This window comes from Gorilla gorilla, chromosome 4 (genome assembly GCF_029281585.2).
Source record: "Gorilla gorilla gorilla isolate KB3781 chromosome 4, NHGRI_mGorGor1-v2.1_pri, whole genome shotgun sequence".
Taxonomy (NCBI): Eukaryota; Metazoa; Chordata; class Mammalia; order Primates; family Hominidae; genus Gorilla; species Gorilla gorilla.
This window is the reverse complement of record NC_073228.2, coordinates 123,994,438-124,011,678: the sequence shown is the minus strand read 5'-3', so window position 1 is coordinate 124,011,678 and position 17,241 is coordinate 123,994,438.

Genomic DNA, 17,241 nt, shown 5'->3' with positions numbered 1-17,241 from the left:
AACTCAATGTACATGGTATCTTTTTCATATCTCCAAAGCTTTACTTTTATTTCAGTGAAGTAACTTGGCTAATAAAACAGTGTTTGGAAAGTTGATCCAGACATAATAAAAAGATGGTTTCCCCAGAATAAAAGAGGTTTATATATTTACAGACTTCACACTAAAGCAAAGCCATATGTGAACCAATAATGCCAAGGAAACTTACGATGAGAGAGAGAGAGAAATATGAAAGTTTGCTGGTATAAAGTCAGAAATATTAGAGAACAAGTTTTATTCTCTTTACTCATTGCTATACCCAAAACTAAGGGGGGAAAAAAAACAGCTTTCCAAACACATGGACATATCAAGATACTGTCATGAGTTCATTTGAAGTCCTGTTAGTTAAAAAAAGGGATCCTGGGTATTTATAAAGTATAGTAAAAAAGGGTATAAGGGAAAATCTACAGGGACACTTCATTTCTGTTCCAGCCATCTTCATTCAGGTGGAAAATGTGACAAGTGATTGAAAACAGTGGAGGGTATTGTGCTTGATTAATTCATTAATTTTCAGTGTAACGGTAATGAAATCAAAATGTCACCTCCTCCCTTATTGAATCAGTTTATGTTTCTAAGAGAAATTCCCCTTTTGTGGCCACAGAGGGTTTGTTTTGATCATAATCTTCCATAAAAATATCTTTGATGTTGTGCATGTCCTAATTGGCAACAGTACTAATAGATTACACAAGGTCACAATAGATTAAACATTGTTCCTTAAGAACAACTCAAACAGACAGACAGGATTTTGCTAAGAATTCATTTGCAGAGCAAAGCAGACACATCTCAGATTTATCTACGGGTAGGAAACATTGTCCAAAAAAATGTTCAAGGTGGTCTCAGAATCTGAGTCCCATGTATATGCAGTAAAAAATTTTCAGAGCAACTAGTGTAAGTCTGTTGAAATAGTTTTGTGACACTTCCCAGAGGGCTTCTGCTGCTTTCTACACTAGAATAGCCTGGGTATATTCACTTGCCCAATTATATTTATATGACACATGGCGCTAGAAGTTGGGAATACAACAGTAAAGGGAACAGACAAATTTCATTCTCTACTGGAACTCACAAAAAATGTAAGACATGAAAAATGCTATAAAGGAAATGAAATAATGTCATAATGAGTGTTGTATGTTTGAAGAGGAAGTTGAATTGTTTAGTCAAAGAAGGTGTGACATTTGAACTGGAACCTGAACAATGAATGAAAAAGTGTCAGCCATGAGAACCCAAAGGACATTTCAAGTAGAGGAAAGAGCAAGTGCATCATTGCCATGTGACTTTACCTCTCAGGACCGCATTTCTTACTCTATGAGGAAAGATGACAATGCTTGTCTTGTGGGTTATCATAAAGACTTACCGAAAATCAGCCTAGCACACACCATAATGAGGGCTCCACACCCCCTTGTCATGACCATTAGCTGAGTTGCCATCTCCTTCCCTCTGATGAGAAACCCCTCCCTGCCTAACACTCACTCCAAGAGTCAGTGTTGCATATCTTACTAACAGTTGGGGGTGGGGGATGATATGGATACTTTTTAAAGACAAGCAAAATTTTCAGAGAAAAACTATTACAGAAATAAGGTATGCATTCCACATATGTTATAAAGGAGGTGTTTCATATTTTTAAATAAAAGAAAAGAGGGTAACTGAGCCTACAAATTTGAGGTAACTACCCTGAGCAGGAAGTCCTCTAAAGGAGCATATGAACAGCCTCAGATAGAAAGGACAGGCCTTGCCTCCAGAATGTCATCTGCCTCAAGACAAATCCCAATTTGTTTCCAGCTCAGTTCCTCCCCAAATGATCACCACACAACCTTATTAGGTAAAAAAGACCACCTCTCATATGTGTTTCCTTCCCAATAAACCTGCATCTTTTTTTTCTATGTGGGAGCTCCCCATACCTTTTTAAGTGACACGCTACAAAGTGACAAGATCGAGAAGAATCAAGGAAGAGGGCCGATCCACAGGATCCTTCTAGAGAAAGTGAAGGGCCATTTCCTTCCAAGCTTTCTTCCTTCCTAGTTCTCCTCTTAGGCTGCCACAGACAGTCTGGACTACACTGAAACTGTTGAGATCTAAATAGGCAACTTCATAACCAACACAATGCTGGGTTCTGACCCGGCAGGTAAGCAAGATAAAATATAAAAATGGGGAAAAGGAACAGGTAAGGATGCCAGGTATTAGCATTTAGAATGCCTTTAATAAAGAACCTGAACAATCTAGCAGGATCCAATAAAAACTGTAGACTAACTATTAAGTAAATTGCCAAAAGATACATCTTCCCCTAGAAAAAGTAAGTGTGCTGCAAGCATGATTATGTAGACCTTGAAAGAACAGCTGGAACTAAGTACATTAAAATAAAACTGAACAAAATATGGGTTTTGGAATGAAAAACTGTTTTCCTTTTGATTTAATCTGTATTTTTAAAATAGTTTATTAACAAAGATGACAAAAAGGTTTGAAGTTTTTTCTACAGTAGGATATATACAAACTCCTATAAAAGAACCAAAAATACATGATATTCTTATAAAATCTTAGCTAATTACTGTCGTTTTGAAAGATATGTTTATTTAATTCCAGTTGGACTTCTGGTTTACTCACTTGGTGATTTCCAGGAAAAGACAACTTATGACATTAACAAGGGACAGGCCTCTGTTTCCCAAGAACTGTTGAGCAACATCAGTGACTCATTTTGGGGAATAAACAAAAAGACTAAGAAAAAGAAAAGCTATTTCACAACTATAAATACACACTACAGTTATAGAGCTTTTTCCCATAGAAGCCTATACAGAAAATTGTAAAAAAAAAAGAAAAGAAAATGGTTGTGCAGAAAATAAACATGGAGGAAAGCAGTAAAAGAAAGTCAAGTAACTTTAAAATTAAAAACATTTTGCTTTCAAAGAAAGTAAAGAGTATATAAGAATTATTGCTTTGTTGTTGCTTTGTGCTTTTCCTTTTAACCATCTGGCCTTTTTTCCGAGTGTCAAAAAATGGCCAGTAGTATCACTTACCACACTGATTTAGCCTAAGTACTATTACTTGAAACACTCAATTCTTAGCAGTAGCAGAGTGATCTTTTTATATTTCATTAGGTTTGCATCTGCATCAAAAATTATTCCAGGTGCAGTGGTTAACACATATAATCCCAGCACTTTGGAAGGCCAAGGCAGGAGGATCACTTGAAGGCAAGATACAGATCAGCCCTGGCAATACAGTGAGACTCCAACTTTACAAAAAAAAAAAAGAAAAAAAAAAGCTGCTGGTGGTGGCACACACCTGTAATCCCAGCTGTGTAGGAGGCTGAGGTGGGAGGATTCCTCGAGCCCAGGAGGTCGAGGTTGCAGTGAGCCATGATCATGCCACTGCACTCCAGCCTAGGTGACACAGAGAGAGACACTGCCATTAAAAAAATGAAATTATACACTTACTGTAGTCTTCTAGTACAATGTACTATATTTGAACTGAGTGGTTCAAAGATAAAGATTTTCCTGATACAATGATAAATTTTAGGCAAAAAATATTATTTTGAAATTTTATGTTTTTAATTTTGAAATAACAGCAAACCTACAAAAAATTACAAGTATAGTTCAAGTGACTTCCATATTCCCTTTACACAGAGTGCCCAATTATTAATGTTTTACCACATTTGTTTCATTACCCTCTCATTCTTTCTTTCTATATACATAGTCCTTTTTCTAACAGAATGCCCTATCACCTCTAAATACTCCAGTGTGTAGTCTAAAAGCAAGGACACCCCTATACTATATCAACATATATCCTTCCCCTTTAGTAAATTAGCATAACACTACTATCCAGCTCATTACTATCCACTCAAATTTTGCCAAGTTCCCTAACAATATCATTTTGACCTTTTTGGTCCAGTAAACCATCCAAGAATATACACTGCATATAGCTGTCATGTCTCATCAGACTCCTTCAAGCTTGTTAGCCCTCTCCTACTTCTCCTGTCCTTGGACAGTCTTAAAGAGTATAGGCCCTGCATGCTCTCATAGACCCTCATACATATGACCCTCAACACATGTCTGTCTGATGTTTCCACATGACCAGACTCAGCCCACGCATTCTTGGCATTGCATCAGGAGGCACACTATGACAATGGTGGTCATAGTGTGACCATAGTCATAGTGTGACCACCACACAACTCTGAGTATATGGTAAAGCTGGTAACTGCCAGGTTTTCTCTTTAGAAACCCAGGAGGGGATTTTACCAGTTGGAGAAAGGATAGGCAGAAGAACAATGAGCGAAAACAAGCATACTCTAAGACTGAGCCTGGGAGAGACTGAAGCAGCAAAGACCCTGAGTCCACTCCCATGTAGCACCTAGGGAGACAGAAGGCAGGAGATCTGTGATGCACAGATTTGAAGTGATCAGATGTGATGTCTCTGACTTCTAGCACGATGTTTTAGGAAAACAGAGAGTTGTATGCTAAGCATCTGAATTCTTGGTCACCACATATTCTAAGGCACCAAGTATATGAAAGAAAAAAATAAGTGTATGAAATCAAGGCTTCTTTAAGCTTGGTCTTTGAGTGTCCTGTTAGTTACTAGCATAAATAAGAGAGAGCAGAATAAGGGGCCTGCTTGGTGCTTTAAAGCTATGTAAGGAGGCCGTAACAATGACTAAAATTGAATTTTCTAGAAGACAGGTGGGATGGATGTCCAAAGCATACTGAATTTGATTTAAAAGAAATATGACATTTCTCCTAACCTGCTTCATTCTCAACCAATCACATAAAGGGATTAGAAATGGCAAGCTACAATGATAGTCTAATTAATAATTCTCATTATTAATTGACAGTAATATCACTTATATGTATATGTATAGTTCTTTGAATTTTCTTGGCAGACATGCATAATATATTAATGCACATTTTTTATGTCTCTTGATTAATATCCCAGAATATACTAGACATGCTTTAAAAATCAGGAAGAGAAACAAAAAGTACAGAGAAAATTGATAACATAGTTTTTTTAAAGGAGATTCAAATATTCTAGTCTCAAATCTCAGGTTATGGTATAATGAAATTTCTATACATATTGTATGAATATTTATGCATAGGTGTTGAAATAGTTGACCTCTAAAGTCCTTGACCATTCTAAGAGTCTATGATTCCTTTTTTATTTTGGGTCCAGAAACGGAGTAGAAAAACAATTCATCTAGTTTGGAATCTATTTCAAGGAAAAGAAACCAGTGTCTAAGAAATACATTAATGCGGGTGATAAAAATAGAAGAAAATTATAAAGCAGTCAGTTGTAAATGTGTAGCTACATGACTGACAATGAGAGATGCTTTAACCTCTAATTTATTTAAAGCAGAAATGGTTATTATGATCCAGCTACAATTTAATTGCAATATTGCTACATGGCCTTGCACTCATTATTATCATTCAGCTATAATTTATCTCACTCCTGGTTGCAGACACAGTTGGTCTCCCACCCACATCCCCTTGACTGTACCATTTCAACTCAAGCTGGTCTGACTTCTAAATACCAGCTTCTGCATCTCTTTATCAAACATCACCCTGCTATGATCTAAGTCTTTGTTATGTATAAAGGGCATCTGGGAAATCTCTATGTACACTGTCTTGGTTTAGATTCACCCAAAACCAAATCTTGAGACAGTATCTGAATGTTGTTGTTTTTGTTTTTGTTTGGGTGGTGAGTGATCCCAGGAAGCATGGTGAGGGAGGATAATGAAACAGAAAAGGAAGAACATATAATACAGGATATATAATACATCAGTGAGCAGTTAGTTGATGGACAACTGTGGCCAATCCTTTTGGGAATCATTCAAGCGACTATGTACTTAAACATAGCTCAGAATTGCCTCTTAAGAGGTTAGATACCTACAGTATTCATCTACAAACTCCTGTCCTTCATTTTTTGAAGGTCACTTTGTAAGTTAATTCATCAGCATTTCTGGCCACCTTCCTGTGCTGGAAAAACAATCTGGCCAAAGAACCCAGGCTGACAGACTCAGTTTCTTGAGATAGGAAGCACATGCAGTTAGTTTATAGGGCAACAGTTCACTAGAGCCATTGGTGATCTCTCATATGGACAAAGGATACTTGACTAAGCATCATTCTCGGCAAACTAACACAAGAATGGAAAACCAAACACCGCATGTTCTCACTCATAAGTGGGAGTTGAACAATGAGAACACATGGACACAGGGAGGGGAACATCACACACCAGGGTCTGTCGGGGCGTGGGGGGCTAGGGAAGGGATAGCATTAGGAGAAATACCTAAGGTAGATGATGGGTTGATGGGTGCAACAAACCATAATGGCATGTGTATACCTATGGAAGAAACCTGCGCGTTCTGTACATGTACCCCAGAACTTAAAGTATAATTAAAAAAGAAAAAAATGAGAGTATCTGCTAAGAATATATTACTTCTAATATTAAATTTTAAGATGTATTTATTATGTACCTTACTAATCACAATTTATTTCTCTTCGCAAAGCAACTGAGAAGCTCACCCTGTCTTTGTCTGCAACATCTACAGCTGTTGTATAGGGAAAATATTAAGTAAACTTGATTGAGAATTTAAAGGTCCATGCCTATGCTATCCAGGGAAAAAAGTAGAAGAAAATGAGCACCCTATTTTATACAGTAGGTTGGACTACATAGAAATAGAAGCCAATAATTGAAATATTATAATCTGTTAATTAATCAACATGTTTTTATTCTCATGAAATTCAGTTCTCATAAATTGCACACAGGACTGAATGTGAGATTACCTCATGCTGAGGCAAAGAACCTTCAATAAATAAACATCCCTAAGTTTTTGTGCCATCTGGTCTATTTTAATGAGATAAAAGGATATGTTTTGGAAAATAGATTTTAAGGGTTTTTATAACAATTTTACAGTTAAAGCCCTATGATTTAAAATACCATATATTTACAATATTCTGTATATTCTTCCAGTTTCTATTTAAAGTTGTTTTATAATTTAAGCACAGTAAAATGCACCCTTTTCAGTGTACAGTGCTATGAGCTCTGACAAAAACAGTCATATGAACACTACCAGAATCAAATATAAAATATTTCTATCTCCCTCTTTAAACTGTTAAAATTTTTGCAATCACTTTTGTTATTAAACACAATCATAATTAAGACAAGTAAGCCCTTGACCACTTATTCCAGTCCCTCTTCCTCTCCACAAAGAATCACTATTCTGTTTGGGATATTACCTTCAAGAGCTTTTTCTGCATGTGTGCAATTATTCTAGTTCCTATCAGTGACTAATATAAATTTATATATACATAAAGAGATTAACACTGAAGCTGTGGATACTTGCTATGTTAAAGATTATGTTTATATGTTTTAACATTATTTTGGATACATTATTTTATGTGACATCTCTATTTTTATCTTTTAAAATATATATACTATGATTGAGGAATTGTATTGATGTTCTAGTGTGGGTATTTCTTTTTATTTTTTCCATTATCATGAGTATTCATTATTATAATAACCTTGTAAGGGGATTTTTAATAAACTCTGAGTAATATACAATATGGAATAGGGATATAATTACTGAAATTAATAATAGGAATATAATTTCACAATTTACAAAACATTTGAAACCACTATATTTAAGTTGGTACAATTACTATTGCACCAACCTACTACTATTTGTGATTATAAAACAGATGTTTACTACACTAAAAAGGGCAACAAAAAAGTTACTGAAAAATCACTTTGTGGTAACGTTTTAAATGTATATAACAATAAGAAAAATGTGTTTCCTCCTTCTTTCTCCAAAAACACACTTAGAGGCACCAATATGCTTATTGTATATATATATATATATACACATACACACACACAAATACATATGTGTATAAAAATCTTATTTACAAGCTTAAAATATATATGCTTATATATTTTTGTACATATTTATATATGCTTATTTCCATATAAGTATATTTTGTATTTAATCATATAGAAAGATAAACATATGTACACATTTATTTCTGGTTAGTTTTCTATCAAAACAATGAAATCGTACATATTGCTTTGTTACAAATAAAGCATATATCACAAACTATCTTTACAAGTAAGCACATACTCATACATATATCACTATATTTCACATGTGAAAAGCATTCAATTTTATAAATCAACTACTCCCAAAAGCTGATGCTAATAATGTATAAATATTTTTTGCACATTTGACAAATATATAAAAAAACTATTGTTTAAATTTACATTATAAATGTTTATTTTTATCATGGTTATTAGTCATTACATTTCTTCTGTAAATTGTTGGTTCATTACATTTTGCCTATTTTATTTTCTAGGCTGCTGGTTTTCTTGCATATTTTGTTTTACTGTATCTTTTTTATACAGTGAGAGTATTAAGCCTTTTTCTTTTCAGTTAGGTTTTAAATATTTTTCCCAATTTTCCCTTCTAACTTTGTTAATGGTATCTTTAACCATATAAATTTAAAAATATTTATAAGATCACATCTGTCAATCTTATTCTTTATGGTTTCTGAGGTTTATGTTACAGGTAGAAAGGCTTTCCATACTATAATATTTATAGATTCTGTTTTGTTTCAACTTTAAAAAATTTATTTAATATTTTTGAGAATATAAAATAGGGACAAGTTTCTCTTTTTTCAAATAGATGGCTAATTATATCAGTCCAATAACTGAAAAATAATGTGACCTGATGGTGTAAAATACCTTATTAATGCTACCCTAAATTAATCCTCTATATCTCATTCCATTTTTACAAAATAGTTATATAATGTCTCGTATTAAAATGGCATGATGCTAAAACAAAAATTTAGAGTTGAAACACCTTCAATATTCGTGTTTGTGTCACTTTAAGTAAGTAACTTAGATCACTGAGGGGTGGAGCCACGATGGCTGAATAGGAACAGCTCCAGTCTACAGCTCCCGGAATGAGTGACGCAGAAGATGGGTGATTTCTGCATTTCCATGTGAGGTACCGGGTTCATCTCACTAGGGAGTGTCAGACAGTGGGTGCAGCGCACCGTGCGCAAGCCAAAGCAGGGTGAAGAACTGCCTCACTCAGGAAGCTCAAGGGGTCAGGGAGTTCCCTTTCCTAGTCAAAGAAAGGGATGACAGGTGGCACCTGGAAAATCGGGACACTCCCAGCCTAATACTGCGCTTTTCCGACGAGCTTAAAAAATGGCGAAACAGGAGATTATATCCCACACCTGGCTCGGAGGGTCCTACACCCACAGAGTCTCACTGATTGCTAGCACAGCAGTCTGAAATCAAACTGCAAGGCAGCAGTGAGGCTGGGGGAGGGGCGCCTGCCATTGCCCAGGCTTGATTAGGTAAACAAAGCAGCCAGGAAGCTCGAACTGGGTGGACCTCACCACAGCTCAAGGAGGCCTGCCTGCCTCTGTAGGCTCCACATCTGGGGGCAGGGCACAGACAAACAAAAAGACAGCAGTAACCTCTGCAGACTAAAATGTCCCTGTCTGACAGCTTTGAAGAGCGTAGTGGTTTACCCAGCACGCAGCTGGAGATATGAGAACAGGCAGACTGCCTCAAGTGGGTCCCTGATTCCCCAGCAGCCTAACTGGGAGGCACCCCCCAGCAGGGGCAGACTGACACCTCACAAGGCCGGGTACTCCTCTGAGACAAAACTTCCAGAGGAACAATCAGGCAGCAGCATTTGCAGGTCACCAAAATCCGCTGTTCTACAGCCACCGCTGTTCTGCAGCCACCGCGGCTGACACCCAGGCAAAAAGGGTCCGGAGTGGACCTCTAGCAAACTCCAACAGATCAGCAGCTGAGGGTCCTCTCTGTTAGAAGGAAAACGAACAAACAGAAAGGACATCCACAACAAAACCCATCTGTACGTCACCATCATCAAAGACCAAAAGTAGATAAAACCACAAAGATGGGGAAAAAAGAGAGCAGAAAAACTGGAAATTCTAAAAAAGCAGAGAGCCTCTCCTCCTCCAAAAGAGCGCAGCTCCTCACCAGCAATGGAACAAAGCTGCATGGAGAATGACTTTGACGAGTTGAGAGAAGAAGGCTTCAGACAATCAAACTACTCCGAGCTACAGGAGGAAATTCAAACCAATGGCAAAGAAGTTAGAAACCTTGAAAAAAAATTAGACGAATGGATAACTAGAATAACCAATGCAGAGAAGTCCCTAAAGGAGCTGATGGAGCTGACAGCCAAGGCCTGAGAACTATGTGAAGAATGCAGAAGCCTCAGGAGCCGATGCGATCAAAGGGAAGAAAGGGTATCAGTGATGGAAGACGAAATGAATGAAATGAAGTGAGAAGGGAAGTTTAGAGAAAAAAGAATAAAAAGAAACGAACAAAGCCTCTAAGAAATATGGGACTATGTGAAAAGACCAAATCTACATCAGATTGGTGTACCTGAAAGTGACAGGGAGAATGGAACCAAGTTGGAAAACACTCTGCAGGATATTATCCAGGAGAACTTCCCCAATCTAGCAAGGCAGGCCAATGTTCAGATTCAGGAAATACAGAGAACGCCACAAAGATACTCCTCGAGAAAAGCAACTCCAAGACACATAATTGTCAGATTCACCAAAGTTGAAATGAAGGAAAAAATGTTGAGGGCAGCCAGAGAGAAAGGTCGGGTTACCCACAAAGGGAAGCCCATCAGACTAACAGCGGATGTCTTGGCAGAAACTCTACAAGCCAGAAGAGAGTGGGGGCCAATATTCAACATTCTTAAAGAATTTTCCACCCAGAATTTCATATCCAGCCAAACTAAGCTTCATAAGTGAAGGAGAAATAAAATACTTTACAGACAAGCAAATGCTGAGAGATTTTGTCACCACCAGGCCTGCCCTAAAAGAGCTCCTGAAGGAAGCACTAAACATAGAAAGGAACAACCGGTACCAGCCACTCCAAAAACATGCCAAAATGTAAAGACCATCAAGGCTAGGAAGAAACTGCATCAACTAACGAGCAAAATAACCAGCTAACATCATAATGACAGGATCAAATTCACACATAACAATATTAACTTTAAATGTAAATGGGCTAAATGCTCCAATTAAAAGATACAGACTGGCAAATTGGATAAAGCGTCAAGACCCATCAGTGTGCTATATTCAGGAAACCCATCTCATGTGCAGAGACACACATAGGCTCAAAATAAAGGGATGGAGGAAGATCTACGAAGCAAATGGAAAACAAAAAAAGGCAGGGGTTGCAATCCTAGTCTCTGATAAAACAGACTTTAAACCAACAAAGATCAAAAGAGACAAAGAAGGCCATTATATAATGGTAAAGGGATCAATTCAACAAGAAGAGCTAACTATCCTAAATATATATGCACCCAATACAGGAGCATCCAGATTCATAAAGCAAGTGCTGAGTGACCTACAAAGAGACTTAGACTCCCACACAATAATAATGGGAGACTTTAACACCCCACTGTCAACATTAGACAGATCAACAAGACAGAAAGTTAACAAGGATACCCAGGAATTGAACTCAGCTCTGCACCAGGTGGACCTAATAGACATCTACAGACCTCTCCACCCCAAATCACCAGAACATACATTATTTTCGGCACCACACCACACCTATTCCAAAATTGACCACATACTTGGAAGTAAAGCATTCTTCAGCACATGCTAAAGAACAGAAATTATAACAAACTGTCTCTCAGACCACAGTGCAATCAAACTAGAACTCAGGATTAAGAAACTCACTCAAAACCGCTCAACTACATGGAAACTGAACAACCTGCTCCTGAATGACTACTGGGTGCATAACGAAATGAAGGCAGAAATAAAGATGTTCTTTGAAACCAACGAGAACAAAGACACAACATACCAGAATCTCTGGGAAACATTCAAAGCAGTGTGTAGAGGGAAATTTATAGCACTAAAAGCGCACAAGAGAAAGCAGGAAAGATCCAAAATTGACATCCTAACATCACAATTAAAAGAACTAGAGAAGCAAGAGCAAACACATTCAAAAGCTAGCAGAAGGCAAGAAATAACTAACATCAGAGCAGAACTGAAGGAAATAGAGACACAAAAAACCCTTCAAAAAATTAATGAATCCAGGAGCTGGTTTTTTGAAAAGATCAACAAAATTGATAGACCGCTAGCAAGACTAATAAAGAAGAAAAGAGAGAAGAATCAAATAGACACAATAAAAAATGATAAAGGGGATATCACCACTGATCCCACAGAAATAGAAACTACCATCAGAGAATACTACAGACACCTCTATGCAAATAAACTAGAAAATCTAGAAGAAATGGATAAATTCCTCAACACATACACCCTCCCAAGACTAAACCAGGAAGAAGTTGAATCTCTGAATAGACCAATAACAGGATCTGAAATTGTGGCAATAATCAATAGCTTACCAACCAAAAAAAGTCCAGGACCAGATGGATTCCTAGCTGAATTCCACCAGAGGTAAAAGGAGGAGCTGGTACCATTCCTTCTGAAACTATTCCAAGCAATAGAAAAAGAGGGAATCCTCCCTAACTCATTTTATGAGGCCAGCATCATCCTGATACCAAAGCCTGGCACAGACACAACAAAAAAAGAGAATTTTAGACCAATATCCTTGATGAACATTGATGCAAAAATCCTCAATAAAATACTGGCAAACCAAATCCAGGAGCACATCAAAAAGCTTGTCCACCATGATCAAGTGGGCTTCATCCCTGGGATGCAAGGCTGGTTCAACATTCAGAAATCAATAAATATAATCCAGCATATGAACAGAACCAAAGACAAAAACCACATGATTATCTCAATAGATGCAGAAAAGGCCTTTGACAAAATTCAACAACCTTTCATGCTAAAAACTCTCAATAAATTAGGTATTGGTGGGACGTATCTCAAAATAATAAGAGCTATCTATGACAAACCCACAGCCAATATCATACTGAATGGGCAAAAACTGGAAGCATTCCCTTTGAAAACTGGCACAAGACAGGGATGCCCTCTCTCACCATTCCTTTTCAACATAGTGTTGGAAGTTCTGGCCAGGGCAACTCGACAGAAGAAGGAAATAAAGGGTATTCAATTAAGAAAAGAGGAAGTCAAGTTGTCCCTGTTTGCAGATGACATGATTGTATATCTAGAAAACCCCATCATCTCAGCCCAAAATCTCCTTAAGCTGATAAGCAACTTCAGCAAAGTCTCAGGATACAAAATCAATGTACAAAAATCACAAGCATTCTTATACGCCAATAACAGACAAACAGAGAGCCAAATCATGAGTGAACTCCCATTCACAGTTGCTTCAAACAGAATAAAATACCTAGGAATCCAACTTACAAGGGATGTGAAGGACCTCTTCAAGGAGAACCACAAACCACTGCTCAATGAAATAAAAGAGGATACAAACAAATGGAAGAACATTCCATGATCATGGGTAGGAAGAATCAATATTGTGAAAATGGCCATACTGCCCAAGGTAATTTATAGATTCAATGCCATCCCCATCAAGCTACCAATGACTTTCTTCACAGAATTGGAAGAAACTACTTTAAAGTTCATATGGAACCAAAAAAGAGCCTGCATTGCCAAGTCAATCCTAAGCCAAAAGAACAAAGCTAGAGGCATCACGCTACCTGACTTCAAACTATACTACAAGGCTACAGTAACCAAAACAGCAGGGTACTGGTACCAAAACAGAGATATAGATCAATGGAACAGAACAGAGCCCTCAGAAATAATACCACACATCTACAACCATCTGATCTTTGACAAACCTGACAAAAACAAGCAAAGGGGAAAGGATTCCCTATTTAATAAATGGTGCTGGGAAAACTGGCTAGCCATATATAGAAAGCTGAAACTGCATCCCTTCCTTACACCTTATACAAAAATTAATTCGAGATGGATTAAAGACTTAACATGTTAGACCTAAAACCATAATAACCCTAGAAGAAAACCTAGGCATTACCATTCAGGACATAGGCCTGGGCAAGGACTTCATGTCTAAAACACCAAAAGCAATGGCAATAAAAGCCAAAATTGACAAATGGGATCTAATTAAACTAAAGAGCTTCTGCACAGCAAAAGAAACTACCATCAGGGTGAACAGGCAACCTACAAAATGGGAGAAAATTTTCACAACCTACTCATCCGACAAAGGACTAATATCCAGAATCTACAATGAACTCAAACAAATTTACAAGAAAAAAACAACCCCATCACAAAGTGGGCAAAGGATATGAACAGACACTTCTCAAAAGAAAACATTTATGCAGCCAAAAAAACACATGAAAAAATGCTCATCATCACTGGCCATCAGAGAAATGCAAATCAAAACCACAATGAGCTATCATCTCACACCAGTTAGAATGGCGATCATTAAAAAGTCAGGAAACAACAGGTGCTGGAGAGGATGTGGAGAAATAGGAACACTTTTACACTGTTGGTGGGACTGTAAACTAGTTCAACCACTGTGGAAGTCAGTGTGGCGATTCCCCAGGGATCTAGAACTAGAAATACCGTTTGACCCAGCCATCCCATTACTGGGTATATACCCAAAGGATTATAAATCATGCTGCTATAAAGACACATGCACACGTATGTTTATTGCAGCACTACTCACAATAGCAAAGACTTGGAACCCACCCAAATGTCCAACAATGATAGACTGGATTAGGAAAATGTGGCACATATACACCATGGAATACTATGCAGCCATAAAAAAGGATGAGTTCATGTCCTTTGTAGGGACATGGATGAAACTGGAAACCATCATTCTCAGCAAACTATCGCAAGGACAAAAAAACCAAACACCGCATGTTCTCACTCATAGGTGGGAATTGAACAATGGAACACATGGACACAGGAAGGGGAACATCACAATCCAGGGCCTGTTTTGGGGTGGGGTGAGGGTGGAGGGATAGCATTAGGAGATATACCTAATGTTAAATGACGAGTTAATGGGTGCAGCACACCAACATGGCACATATATATATATATATATGTAACAAACCTGCACATTGTGCACATGTACCCTAAAACTTGAAATGTAATAATAATAAAAAATTAAAAAAAAAGAAAAAGAAAAAGAAAGTAACTTAATCTAATCTCCGTTTCTACAGTCTTAAAACAGAGATAATGCCTTCTTCCTAGGGTTGTCTTAAAAATTCAATGACATGACAAAATTACATTGCCTGACATATGCTAGGAAATCAATTAATGTGGATCCTTCTCTCCCATCTCCTTCTATCCATTCTTACCAACAACTTTTATTACATTATCCCAGTTAACACATTTTACATTGGTTCATTCTAGTGAAAAGCTTGAACTGCAAATAAGAGAAACAGAAATTGAGAAATTCAGGGAACTGATATAGAGGCTCCCCAGATTAATTTTCCTTTGTAGTTGCCACTGTGCACTGAGCTAATATTTAGAGCATCTTGTCTCTGGGGTATCACACAAGCATACTGTGACTGTATGAAAGAGTGGGTGACTTTTAGTTCAGCATACCTGTCATGTCATTTTGCAAGTCAGCTTCTTTCCAAAACTTGAGGTATAATAATATGTCATTTTTGTTAAAGAAGTAAGTTTTCTTCTGACCATTCTATTCAAAGTAATAAAAAAAAAGACATAGAATCTCAATAGCCAGGAAGGTAGAATACACTGGAAGAAAGTTGTCAGAGAAGTAAATGATGGAAAATATGTAGCATTCAAATGAAATTGACAGTGTTCATAGTGGTGTGAAGAAGTTCTTAAAATAAATAACAGAAAAAACAGTTAATGTAATATTATTTATACTTTTAATAATGAGTGTAAGGTGTCTTATGGTATTATAATTATATAAAGCAGGATTTTACACATTAAACAGGGCAATTGAAACAGGAAAAAAAAGCAATAGTAGACACTTTTGTTTCACAGTTGAAAGGAGAAAAAATCAAATTAAAGTCAATATATATTTCATGAACTACCTGGCCAAGTACTAGAAGCTATGGTCTCACAAAAATACTTTGATTTTCCATAAACATCAGAACTATCAAAAAATAATTTTGTTTATTTTCAAGGTTTAGTAAAGCTTTCATGCAAGTCAACATATATTTGATGTAATTTACTGAATACTTAATGATATTAAGACTTTTCTTCAGTGTGATAATAGTATTGGGGTTAGGTATTGTTTTACACGCCCTCCTCTTTTGGAAATAAGATGCTATAATATTTTGGATTTGCTTTAAAATAATCCAGTTTTTTTAAAACGGTACATGTAAGAGTACAGATGAAACTAGATGGCATATGAGTGGATTATTATTAAAGCAATGTGACTGGTACACAGGACTTCCCTCAACTGTCATATGTATTTGAAATTTTCTATAATAAAAAGTCTCAAATGACATGTGATACATCAAATTCACAAATATTAATGAATGGAGCTTCTATTTCTTGCCATGTGAAAAAGTGATTTTCTTTTTCTCATCATGTGAATTCACTCTAATTCAGATTCTTTAGGATCAAATCCCAAACTCTGTTACTTAGTAGCTGTGTTATATTAGCAAGGTCAATTATCCACTTTGTGCCTTGGTTTTCTCGTCCCTAAAAATCATTATAAGGTTGTTATGAAGATTAAATCAGTTCATCCCATTTGAATGCTTAGAATCATTTTTGGAACACTGTAAATACTCAGTATTTGTCTGATATTTTTGTTGTGTAGTAGAAATAGTTATCTTTGGTCTCCAGCTGCATTACTCAGACAAGAAATTCACGTGATCTTGTCCTGGATTATTAGGCTTGCAACAAGCAATTTGTTTGTCTTGATAAATCTCATCTGGTTGACTCATGTCTTGTTCTATTTAACAGTAAGAAGAAATACATGTATTACAGTTTTTAAATTATCAAGCTTAATGTTTATAATACTGACAAAAGATAAAAATTAATTTAGGCAGATTGAGAAAAGTAAAATGTACTAATTCAAACATAATGATAAACTTAATAAACATAAACTTAATGATAAATCCTAATACTAAAAGTTACTTCTAAAACCAGAAGAACATATAAGAAAAGGATGAAAAAATCAAGAGAATACACATGAAGAAATATAATACAACATACAAAATAGTTAAGGAATACTTTAAATGGGTGCCTATGAACTGACGTGGTTCAAACCAGTGTGGACACAATGGTAACCTCAATGTTTGAAATAAGTGATAATAAAGAGTGCTGAGGACTGCAGCAAACTGGATCTAAAAGT